Source organism: Suricata suricatta, chromosome 8 (genome assembly GCF_006229205.1).
Source record: "Suricata suricatta isolate VVHF042 chromosome 8, meerkat_22Aug2017_6uvM2_HiC, whole genome shotgun sequence".
NCBI lineage: Eukaryota > Metazoa > Chordata > Mammalia > Carnivora > Herpestidae > Suricata > Suricata suricatta.
Genome location: NC_043707.1, coordinates 98,934,844 through 98,946,691, shown reverse-complemented (window position 1 = coordinate 98,946,691; position 11,848 = coordinate 98,934,844). Strand labels below are relative to the sequence as shown.

The window sequence follows — 11,848 nt, the reverse complement described above, 5'->3', positions numbered from 1 at the left end:
AAATCTGGAAGAAATGTACAAATTCCTAGAAATATATAAACCACCAAAACTGAAACAGGAAGAAATAGAAAATTTGAACAGACCTATAACCAATAGTGAAATCAAATTAGTAACCAAAAATCTCCTAAAAAAAAAAAAAGAGTCCAGGGCCAGATGGCTTTCCAGGGGAATTCTACCAAACATTTAAGGAAGAGTTAACACCTGTTCTTTGAAGCTGTTCCAAAAAATAGAAATGGAAGGAAAACTTCCAAACTCTTTCTATGAAGCCAGCATTACCTTCATTTCAAAACAAAAGACCTCACTAAAAAGGAGAACTATAGACCAATTTCTCTGATGAACGTGGATGCAAAAATCCTCAACAAGATATTAGCCAACCGGATCCAACACTACATTAAAAAAATTATTCATGACGACCAAGTGGGATTTATATCTGGGATGCAGGGCTGGTTCAACATCCACAAAACAATCAATGTGATTCATCACATCAGTAAAAGAAAGAACGAAAACCACAAAATCCTCTCAACAGATGCAGAGAAAGCATTTGACAAAGTACAGCAACTTTTCTTTATAAAAGCTCTCAAGAAAGTAGGAATAGAAGAATCATACCTCAAATCATAAGAGCCATATATGAAAGACCTGACGCGAATATCATCCTCAATGGGGAAAAACTGAGAACTGTCCCCCTAAGGTCAGGAACAAGAGAGGGATGTCAACTCTTGCCACCGTTATTTAACATAGTATTGGAAGTCTTAGCCTTGGCAATCAGACAACACAACGAAATAAAAGGCATCCAAATCGGTAAGGAGGAGGTTAAATGTTCACTCTTGGCAGATGGCATTATACTCCATATGGAAAACCTAAAAGATTCCACCAAAAAACTGCTAGAATGATCCATGAATTCAGCAAAGTTGCAGAATATAAAGTCAATGCACCAAAGTTGGTTGCATTCCTGTACACCAACAATGAAGCAACAGAAAGAAAAATCAAGGAATCAATCCCATTTACACTGCACCAAAACCCATAAAATACCTAGGAATAAATCTAACCAAATGTGAAAAATCTATACACTGAAAACTACAGAAAGCTTATGAAAGAATTGGAAGACACAAAAAATTGAAAAAATTTCTTCCTGGATAGGAAGAATATTGTTAAAATGTCAATACTACCCAAAGCAATCTTCATATTCAATGCAATCTCTATCGAAATAACCCCAGCATTCTTCACAGAGCTAGAACAAACAATCCTAAAATTTATATGGAAGCAGAAAAGACTCCAAATAGCCAAAACAATCTTGAAAAAGAAAACTAAAGTAGGAGTCATTACAATCCGAGACTTCAAGCTGTATTACAAAGCTGTAATCCTCAAGACAATATGGTACTGGCACAAAAACAGACACTCAGATCAGTGGAACAGAATAGAGAGCCCAGAAATGGACCCACAAACATAGGGCTAACTAATCTTTGACAAAGCAGGAAAGAATATCCAATGGAATAAAGACAGCCTCTTCAGCAAGTGGTGCTGGGAAAAGTGGACAGCGACATGCAGAAAAATGAACCTGGACCACTTTCTTACACCATACACAAAAATAAACTCAAAATGGATGAAAGACCTAAATGTAAGACAGGAAGCCATCAAAATCCTTGAGAAGAAAGCAGGCAAGAACCTCTTTGGCCTTGGCTGCAGCAACTTCTTACTCAACACAGCTCCAGAGACAAGGGGAAACCAAAGCAAAAATGAACTACTGGGACTCATCAAAATAAAAAGCTGCTGCACAGCGAAGAAAGCAATCAGCAAAACTAAAAAGCAACTGATGGAATAGGAGAATATATTTGCAAAGGACATATCAGATAAAGGGTGAATATCTAAAATCTTTAACTTATCAAACTCAACACCCAAAATACAAATAAACTACTGAAGAAATGAGCAAAAGACATGAACACTTTTCCAAAGGAGACACCCAGATGGCCAACTGACACATGAAAAAATGCTCAACATCACTCATCATCAATGAAATACAAATCAAAACCACAATGAGATATCACCTCACACCTGTCAGAATGGCCAACATTAATGACTCAGGCAACAACAGATGTTGGCGAGGATGCGGAAAAAGAGACTCTCTTTTGCACTGCTGGTGGGAATGCAAACTGGTGCAGCCACTCTGGAAAACAGTATGGAGACTTCTCAAAAGACTAAAAATAGAACTACCCTATGACCTGGCAACTGCACCACTAGGTATTTATCCAAGGGATACAGGTGTGCTGTTTCGAAGGGCCATACACAGCCCAATGATAACAGCACTATCGACAATAGCCAAAGTATGGAAAGAGCCCAAGTGCCCATCGATGGGTGAATGGATAAATGTAGTATGTCTTATATATATATATATACACACACATATATATAATGTAGTATATATATTATATATATAATGGAGTATTACTCAGCAATCAAAAAGTATGAAATCTTGCCATTTGCAACTACGTGGATGGAACTAGAGGGTATTATGTTAAGTGAAATTAGTCAGAGAAAGACAAATATTATATGACTTCACGCATATGAGGACTTTAAGATACAAAATCCATGAACATAAGGAAAGGGAAGGAAAAATCATATAAAAACAGGGAGGGGGACAAAACATGAGACTCTTAAATATGGAGAACAAACAGAGGGTTGCTGGAGGGGGATGGGCTAGATGGGTAAGGGGCATTAAGGAATCTACTCCTGAAATCATTGTCACACTATATGCTAACTTGGATATAAATTTTGAAAAATAAATTTAAAAAATACAATCTACAATGAACAGAAGGCTTCTGTTAGTTGTACATTTGGGAGAGATTATTCTCAGGAACAGAATTACTGAGTCCACACACAGGAAGTCTTTCAAGGTTCTTGACCACTCCTCTACCTTTCGGCATCTCCCATGAAGCAGAACTGCCCTGCAGTATGCTGACAATGGGTTGCTGACTCCTCTGGGCTCTGGGAGCCTGGAACCCCTGGGCAGCCCCTTCCAGGTCCTAGTGGCCTCAAGTCTTCCAGCTGGTCTCCTGCCACCTCAAGCAGCCTCATCCACTTCCCCTGTGCACAGTACAAATATTATCATCTCCTACATCTCCTGTGGCCTGAGACAGGTTGGCAGGCACTGCCACAGAGCCCTAATGTGACTGAGTGGACAAGTGTGGGCTCTGGAGGCAAGTACACAGGGTTCACATCTGGTGAAGCACAGGCCAGTGGCCCACACCAGACACTCCTTCACCCTTAACTCCTCCTAAAGCAGATGAGTCCATCTCTGACCTGCCTCTCAAAACTGCTTGGTCCATTACAGGAGCCAGGTGGTTGTGAAACTTAAGTTGAACATCAGAATCACCTGGAGGTGACTGACACATTGACTTAGGCCTCGGCCCCAGACTTTCTGATTCAGTAAGACTGACATGTGGGCAGAGAGACTGCAGTTCTAACACGTTTCCAGGTGATGCTGATGCTGTTAGTCCAGGGACCACACTGGGAAAAGCATGGTAAACTTCATGTGGGCGGGAACCATATCTATCTTATTCCAAGTTGTATCCGTTGCATCCAGCACGGTGCCTGGACACACTGGATACTCAATAAATGTCCATCAATTATTGAACTGAACGACCCTTGTCCCCATATTACAGCTAACAAGATAATTGATCCAATCATGCTCCTGCTTATAACCCATTAATGGCTCCTCGTCCCCATTTTCTAGGAACGGTACTTCCATATAAGGTCTCTTCATATTCTGGTCCCAGCACACCTCTCTTCCAGCTTTTTAATCCTACCACTCCCCTAACATGCCCCAAACTGCTCATCATTCCTGGAACAGGCCAGCCTCACCCCAGCAACTCCATCATTCAAGGTTCACTGATTGCAAGAAGCTTCTCCAGCCCTTTCAAACAGAGAGGACCACTTCCTTCTCTGTGCTCCCACTGCACACACCTCTTTACAGTGTACTGGAATAATTTTCAAAATCATTTCTGAGAAACTGCTGCATGCCAGGCACAGGGAGCGAGCAATATTTCAGGTCCTCCATTAAACGGGGAGTTCACGGTGTTTTCTACATTGTCAGACTTCAGGGTCTAGCATCATACCGAATATTTAGGCTATTATTAATAACGTTTGCTAATCAAATATATTACTAAATGAAAGGCTAAGTGAAGAGGTGCAATAAAGCAATTATCTGAATAGTTTAAATAAGAGCAGCTTAGTACTGGGAGTACAGGCCTCTTTTAAGGTTAACTCACAACAGCCCTTCAATCCTGCCCTCATTTTACAACAGAGGAAACACATTATCCAAGAGTACAGGTGACGGCCCAAACCAAGGACCGGATGCACGTGGAAATACGGCCACCAAGGTCCTAGGACCAAAACCAAGCCCTCTCTCCAGCCCGTCCCCGCCCAACCCCAGTCCTGTCACCCACACTCACCAACTGAAGTCCCAGCCGAGACCAGAACCGCCTAGAAGCAACTGAAATCCCAACACACACCTCTGGCCCGAGCGCCACGCCGGCCCAACGCGCCTGCGCCAGGGGAAATGTCCGTCCCAAGCCCCGCCTCCTGCCTTTCTTGCCAATCACAAAGCCTCTCCCACAGGGACGCCCCGCCCCCCTCCAACCCCGCCCCAGACGCACGTGGAGATTTTCCGGAAGTTTAGCCAAGGAGAAAGAACCCGGTTCTCCTCCACAATCATAGATTGGTTTGGGCAGCAAAGAGTAAATTACTGTTCCGGAAGTGCCCTCTAGGATTTAGGGCGGTGTAACTCTATGATAAAAGCCTGGGTTTTGAGTTCGGCGTTCCCTCCCACTGCCTGGGGCCGCCCCACTCTTCTGAAAGGAAAGGCTAGCTAGCGAAAGTGTAACCATGACAACAGTGGGACTTGGCATTAGGGATCTATCCCGGAATTTTACAGGCTTTCAATTTAAATACATTTAAAATTTTTGAACAGAAAAAAACAGCCTTTATTACAAAGCCAAGACAATCTTTAAGACACTAAATCAAACTTTCATTCACAAAATATGTTTTTGAGAAGCTACCATGTACCAACCACTGGGAGAAACTGGGAATAGTGAACAAAACAAACAAATTTCCTGGCACTCAATATAGCTTGCATTCCAGTGAAAAGAGTCAGTAAGTCAACACAGTGAAATTTGGAAGGGGAGCAGGAACTCAGTAACCAAAGTAGTATTTATGCAATTAGTTTTAACAGTAAATGCAAAAAATCCGTGGTGAATAAAATAACAAGGTTTTAAATAAAGACTGGATCCATTGGTATCCACCCATAGAGAAAAGAATAAACGACGAAAAGGGAATGCGTTGGAAGAAGAGTGGTTGCAATTTAAAATAGGATGATCAAGGAAACCCTTATCTAGAAAGTGACATTTTGGCAAAGATCTGAAGGTAAGAGAGTCTTGAGGATATCTGAGGGAAGAATGTTCTAGACACAGGGAACAAGTGACATATCCTGAGGAGGGGACTGTAATCATGAAACTCCAGGTAACTAATAAAGCTATAGTTTATTGAGTGCCTAAAATGTACCAGACCCAATGCAAGACGCTGGCCCCAAGAAGGTCGTAGCCCCAAGAGCTGCCAAGAACAACGTCAGGGCTGAAGAAAGTCCTGTGGGAGGGCACGGAAGGAGGGCTTCATTGAGGAGGTGAGCTTTGAGCTGAACCTGAAGTGGGGTTTACCAGGACAAGAATGCTGGTGGGAGTGGCCAGGCTGAGGGACCAGGACATTTGGGCAGGGAAGCAGGAAATGATGAGCTGGTGTGAGGGAATCATGGAATGTCATAGGGTTTCCATCTCTCTCTCTCTCTCTCTCTCTCTGCTCCTAATATAGTGCTTGACACACAGGTCAAAGCAGTGGTTCTCAACCTGCACTGCGCTGGACTCACCATGTGCCCCAGCCCCTCAACCCCACAATCCTGGGTATCAATTGGGGTGGCCCTGAGCATCAGTAGTCCCCGAGATGATCCTAATGTACTGGAAAGTCTGTTGGGCCACTGGGTGGCAGGAGGCAATGTTGATGCATGTCATCACCTTATTCCTACAGTGGAGGAAAATAAAGCTTGGGTGGACCCCCTGACTGGCCCTAGGAGGCCAGGATGAGGCGGGCTGGACCTGAGCTCCTTTGCTCTAGGAATGCCACTGGGCCTCTCCAGCCCAGCACTGTAGTCCAAGCTTTCCCTAAGGAGTGCAGTCCTAAAGGTTTCACTGAAGCCAAATTCCCCATGACTTCCTTCCTGGGGGAAGGAAGTGAATCATCTTTGGTATCGTGATCCTTGGGAACCTTATATCTTTCCCTGCTCCCGTGCACGTTACTACATCCCTTCCAATCCTGGAAAAGCCAGGCATCTGTCCCCTGCACCCTGAGGTGTTAATTATTTCTCAATTAGCAGTTCCTAGGCTGTAGAGCATAGTGGTGTGGAGAGGCCTAATGACTTGCCGTGTTTATACACCCCCACATCTTCAGAGCACTTTACCAATGGTAACTAATTAATGCTCACGACCCTCTTGGGAGGCAGGTGTAGAACTGCTGCATTTTGCTGTAGGTCTGCAGTAAGCTCTGCAGCCTGGAGCCAGCCATGGACAGAGTAGATGTGCTCCTCACTGAGAAAGTCCAGGGGCGGTGGAGACCCGGAATCTAGCCCTATCGCCACAACAACTTCCAGCGTGACATTTCAATCAATCACCTGGTCGGTTATTTGCTGGGTGTCTTGATTTACAGAGTCCATTCATGATTAGAACCCTACAAGTTCCCTAAAACAGAAAAAAAAAAACCCTACAGAAAAATATTTGTTGTCGTCAAAAGCAAAAAAGCCCAAAAGGACCCCATACCCTACTCCTGTCTTGGTGCCCCTACAGACCTGGGGATACACCGTGCCTTAGAAGTTTGTTTCCACTGATCACAGTCAGACATGCTCTTTCCTGTATCCTTTTTTTAAATGTTTATTTATTTTTGAGGAGGGGCAGAGAGAGGGGGGGACACAGATTCCGAAGCAGGCTCCAGGCTCTGAGCTGTCAGCACAGAGCCAGAGCCCGACACCGGGCTTGAACTCATGAACCGCAAGATCATGATCTGAGCCAAAGTTGGACGCTTAACCGACTGAGCCATCCAAGGGCCCCTATAACTTTAACCTTAATGAGAGGGCCTACCCTGGTTGGGAATTAGCAAAGTGTTTTCTTTTTGTTGTTTTAATATATGAATGAATGAATGAATGGTTTGTCTCTCAGGTTGGAGTTTCTCCAAGGATACACTGAGTCGTTCCTTCATCCAGAGCCCATGGCTCTGGTACAGATGGGCTCTTTCTGAGTATGTGCTGAATGAACAACTGAAGTCAGAGTTCCTAGTAGGCTCCCTGACCTCAAGTTGCTCATAATCTCTGGGAGAGGCTGCCTCTCAAAGTGATTGTCCTAGCATCCTGTAGTAAGGAGTTGTGAGGAGGGAAGAGCAAGACCTATCCTGCAAGGAGTGGGGAGTGGGATCAGGTAGGGCTTCTCGGAAGAGGGGACACAGAAATAGACCTTAAAGGATAAAAAGGATAATCCCAAGCTGACAGGAGGGGATAGAAAGACATTGTGGTCAAAAGGCAAACAAGTGACGATGACTGTGAAGAAGAATGCTGGAATAGTCTGGCGGGAGCACAGAGCACCCCCAGCACCACAGAGCACAACTAAAAAGGCATTGGGTGCCAGTGCGCCAGCGCCTGCTGCACCAGGCTGCGAGTTTCTGGTCCTCTTTGAGGCTGATGGGATTTTTTTCCTGAAGAGTTATACTCCTGTCCCTGACACACACACACACACACACACCTGTTTTGAGGCTTAGCCCCAAATACTCCTCCTCTGAGAAAATCCATGGGCATTTTGTATTCCACTCTATAGCACGAATTTGCTATAATTTGAAGTATGATTGTCACTCCAAGAAGATGGGTGTATCTTCTGCTGAAGACACTGGCCAGCATGAGGCCCTGGCCTGCGGGAAATGGCCAGACTTGATGCCAGGAGAGGACATGGTCTGGAGGGGAGGGGTTGGTGAGGGAGGCAGGGTGGGTGACTCCTACGGTGGCCCAGACCGGGGAAGTGAATGGGAGAGGAGGGAACAGACTCCGGAGGGCCCCTGGGACAGGTCACCTGATGGACTCCTGAGCCCACCCCGCTCTGTTAGCCCAGCCAGACCCAGACAGACTGGACAGAAGAGGGGGAGGGCAGCCTTGACTTGGGATCCTGCTGGCCACGTCCAGCAATGTGCTTCTGGGGCCTCGTGCTCTGGGCTCCCCATCAGTAACACGGGGACCATCACACACATGTAGGGCCGTTGTGAAGGTAGATGAGAGATGTAATTGACAGCATCTGGCTGTCACTCAATCTGTTCCAACTGGGGGGAGGCCACAATTCCCCTCACCCACCAGAGAGAATCATCATTCTGCTGCCACCTGTTCCCTTCAGAATCCCTCCTCCTGCCACCATGCATGACACCAACCCCTTTTGTCTTCAGGGGCCTCCTCTCCTTGGGCCTGGAGTGCATCACTCGTTCACTTGTTGAGTGCCTAAGTCCAGGGTCATTAGAGACCAGAAGGGGGCTGGGAATGTGGGCATCTTTTTTAAATCCTGATTCCTCAGAATTGATGAGGGTGGCTGCCAATTATCATCATGATCATCGTTCACATTTCTAGAGTTTTTGCTATGTGCCAAGGATAATATTAAATCCTTTACCCCAGATCTGATTAAATCCTCACCATAGTCCCAAGAGGTATGAATATCACTGTTATATCCATACAATGGACATCCAATTTACATTGGAAAGGTTGGTTAGCATTTGCTTGTCCACGGTCAACAAAACTAGTACAAAGGAGAGAATCATCTCCAGATCTGTTTGAAGCAAAGCCTGATCTCCATATTCACAACCTCCAATGGCATCTTATTCCGTTTTTTTTTTTTAATTTTGAGAGAGAGTACATAAGAAAGGGAAAGGGAGAGAGAGAGAGAGAGAGAGAGTCCCAAGCAGGCTCTGCACTGTTAGCGTGGAGCCCGACGCAGAGCTCGAACTCTGGCGGGAGCACAGAGCACCCCCAGCACCTGACCTGAGCTGAAACCAAGAGTCAGATGCTCAATTGAGTGAGCTGCTCAGGGGCTCCAGTGGCAACGTATTCCTATCAAATACTTCTTGACCCATAACCGAATCTGTGGGAGCGATGACCCAAACAGGCCCAGTCCCCGCTGTCTAGATACGGGCTCTTCAGCACCTGGCCCAAGGCATGCTGTTAGGAACTCTCCCTTGAAGTCCCCACTGGCAGGGACTCTCCCTCTCTTGAGACCCCTCAAAATTGTGTCTGAGTCTCTCAGCTTGCCCGTTCCCTCTCTGAGGTGACAGCTGAGTGTGCCACGTGCAGTGGGACAAACAGACCTGAGTGCAAATCCTCACTTTGTCGCCCACGTACCATGTGCCTATGGGGGAGATGCAATCTCCCTGAGCCTCCCATGTCTTTCTAAATAATCCCCTCAATTAAAGATGCAACAAAACAAAATCTCAGCAATAGTTCCTCTGTCAGCCAGTAAGTCATTTTCAAGCAGCTGCTTCAGATGGGCTCTGCAGAGCACCGGGCATGGGCTCAAGTGTGGGCATGATTTCGGCAGTTTTTCCGGTCACTGTCATCTGGGAGGATGAGGGAATTGGGTTCCTCTCAACAGGTCTTTGCCCTTTCTCTCTGGTGCACTGTTTGGGTTAAGGGCGAGTGGGATGAGGTAGAGTGTGTGCCTTTCGAAGCTGATGGTTTAGAGGGAGGGAGGCAGCGTCTGGATCCAAACAGACCTGGGTTTGCTTTCTAGCTCCCAGACTTACTAGCTATGTGACCCGGGGCAAAGGACTCCATCTTTCTGGTCTTTGGCTATAACACATGGGGTCAGTAACCACTTCAAAGTGCTGTGTTAGAGCAAGAGGACAACATTAAAGTACCTGTATGAATACCAGCAATAGAAATACATTCAGATCATTCTCTTGTAAGATTAACTGTGTAATGAGATGATGACTTTTAAGTAATTAAATGAGATTATGTATGCAAAGCACCGGAAGGATGTCTAGTACGTGGTACTCAATACAGGATTAACTATCATTAATCCCTTAGTGTGGCTGTCACATCTGCCACTCCTCCAGTCCCGGTAGCTCTTTCCTGCCATGTGCACGTGGCTCACTCCTTCACCTCCTCCAGGTCTTTGCTCCAATGTCATGCTCACAGCCAGGACTTCCTGACACCCTGAGTTTTTCACTGCAATTCCCACCCCTTCCCCCATCACTCCTGATGCTCTCTCTCCCTGCTTTTTTTCTTCATAGCATTTATCACCATTTAACACAGTAAATATCTTACCTAGTTTTTTTATTTGCCTAGACTAGCGGACACCAAACTTCTTTGGTAAAGGCCCAGACAGTAACTATTTTATGCCTTGCAGGCCATATGGTGTCTGTCACAACTGCTCAGCTCTGTTGCTGTAGCATGAAAGCAGCCTTATACACTTGTAAACAAATGAACATGGCTGTGCTCCAATAAAACTTTATTTACAAAAACAGGCAGCAGACTGAATCTGGCCTGTGGACCATATTTTGTCAAGCTCTGGCCTACATCATTGGTTAGCACATTGCAGATGCTTAATAAATATTTGTTGAATGAATGAATGGAGGAGTACAAGACACCTGGTACAGTGGCTGGTACACAGATGGTACTTCGTCTTATACTTACTGAATACAGCAAGATGGGCCATGATATATTATATTAGAGGTACAAAAAAGTGCCCTGGGAGTACTGAGGTGGCAGGATCTTCCTCTCGGGATGAGGGAGGACTTCGAAATTATGAAAAGCCGGGCTCCCCTAGAAGCTGACCTTGAGTCAAGGATGCTAGGGCAAGTATTTTATTTGGGAGGTGATCCCAGGAAATATTGGAAGGGAGATGGGGCAGTGAGAGCAGGAAGGGCCGGAAGTGAATACAGGATGTGGGAACGAACTAGCAGTTTCCTGCTGTGGGCAATGGGGCATCGATCCCAACAAGGCCATAGGGAGACTGGAATATGCTTCAGAATTATCCAGTCCCCTACACCCGATCCCTGCTTATGAGGCTGGGTATTTATCCTCCAGTTTCCACTCCCCACTGGTTGAAAGCTGCTCCCAGAGGCAACGAGTCCCCACTTCTTCCAGTCAGGTGGAGAGCGCGGCGGGGCGGGGGGGGGGGGGGGGGGGGGGGGGGGGGGGGCATGTGGTGAGGGAAGAAAGGAACATGCGCAGGAGCTAAGGGCTGACCTTAACAGGGGCCTGGTGGGTGAGGGGAGAAGGGCGCATGCGCAGGCCCTGAGGCAATGTCTGAGCTAGCCTGGCAAGGTAAATATGCGCCATCTTGTTTAGGACACAGGTTTCAGGTCTTTGATGCCCATGGCTAAGCCTAATCCTAATGGGGACACTTGCTAATAGCTGTTCCCGCAGACAGAGAATGTCTCTGTCTCTTGCACGGAGATGGAAAGCTCTGTGGTAAGGACTCTGATTGGCCCAAGTTGGATCAAGTCAGCGTTTGTGATCAAGGAGTGCAGAATATGATGATTGGCAGCCCTCTGCCTCTGCTCAGAGTGGGAAAAGAGCCAGGGAAGAAGAGGTGTGATGTCCCCAGCAGGGCAGGGTGCTGGGCAGATGAAACAACAGATCTATCTCCACCGCATTAGGGGTGTTCTCGTTTGTTTCTTTTACTTCATGGATGACAAATAAAACCTACAGAGGAGCTGTCGTTAATGAAATAATTTACACGCCAAAATAGAACCAGCCCGTCAAGAGCTATTGACTGTTGTGGAAACATAA

The 11,848-nt window shown here is 46.1% G+C and overlaps 1 protein-coding gene across 1 annotated transcript in view; it reads right to left on the bottom strand.

Annotated features, from left to right (window-relative positions):
- PARS2 (prolyl-tRNA synthetase 2, mitochondrial) overlaps positions 1 to 4,526 on the bottom strand; it is a 12,818-nt gene extending 8,292 nt beyond the window's left edge. Inside the window, exon 1 of the mRNA XM_029949559.1 lies at positions 4,446 to 4,526. The gene's annotated coding sequence lies outside the window, so the exon portion shown is untranslated. The remainder of the gene's footprint in view (positions 1 to 4,445) is intronic.
- Positions 4,527 to 11,848: the final 7,322 nt, after the last annotated feature.